The sequence below is a fragment of the Rhinolophus sinicus genome, chromosome 14 (assembly GCF_057876585.1).
Source record: "Rhinolophus sinicus isolate RSI-liver-muscle chromosome 14, RSI-T2T, whole genome shotgun sequence".
Classification (NCBI taxonomy): domain Eukaryota; kingdom Metazoa; phylum Chordata; class Mammalia; order Chiroptera; family Rhinolophidae; genus Rhinolophus; species Rhinolophus sinicus.
Genome location: NC_142514.1, coordinates 66318593 through 66319441, shown reverse-complemented (window position 1 = coordinate 66319441; position 849 = coordinate 66318593). Strand labels below are relative to the sequence as shown.

At 32.9% G+C, this 849-nt stretch overlaps 1 non-coding gene across 1 annotated transcript; it reads left to right on the top strand.

The window, feature by feature from the left end:
* Positions 1-525: 525 nt before the first annotated feature.
* Positions 526-633, top strand: LOC141572508 (U6 spliceosomal RNA). Its single transcript, XR_012497838.1, has one exon. It is a non-coding gene; the product is annotated as a U6 spliceosomal RNA (small nuclear RNA).
* Positions 634-849: the final 216 nt, after the last annotated feature.

Below are 849 nucleotides of genomic sequence, written 5' to 3'. Positions count from 1 at the left end.
AAAGCAGAATACTATTAGTTAATCCTCTGGTGCTGTGCATTAGTGATACTTGAAAAGTTATACAGTAATGGGTGACTTTTGTAGTTTTAGCTCATTCCTCTATTAAGTTTTGTAGGTGTTTTATTTGAACTTATGATTCACTCTCAGTAAATGACTCAGATCCCTTTTACCTACCAGGAGACATGCTCAAGAGGGCTTTCTGTCAATGAAACATGACTGCCTTGTTTCCTGTCAAAATGCAATATAGTTACTTTGGAATATAAGTCTACTGTGTGACCAAGCAGGATCCTTAGTTGAAATACAGACTTCATATTTTATTGGAAATGTGAATCATGTTTTCTTTATTTATCTAAGGGTTCATGAGTAAAAGGTCAGCAAAGAGAGGAGATTATGCAAGAAAGTATTGGATTAATTTGAGATCCTTCCCCTTCATATCTGATTAATATTTTGCCAACAATTGACCAATGCCTTTATGGAAGATATACTCAGACAATGACAATCAATTACCTTTTAGAAATATCTGTGGTGCTCATCTCGATAGCACTTATAATAAAAAATTGGAATGATACAGAGAAGATTAGATGGCCCCTGTGCAAAGATAACATGCAAATTCATGAATTATTCCATATTTTTAAACTAAACTCATTGTGGTAATCATTTTGTAATATATACATATGTCAAATCATTAAATTGTATAACTTAAACTAATATAATGTTATGAGTCACTTATATCTCAATAAAACTGGCAAAAAGAGAAATATTTGTGTTTGGAGGCTGCAAGGAGGGTCAGGTAAGGCAGTCCCATCTTTTGAGACTGTAGTCAAAAATATTGCAAGAAATTGAAAATGC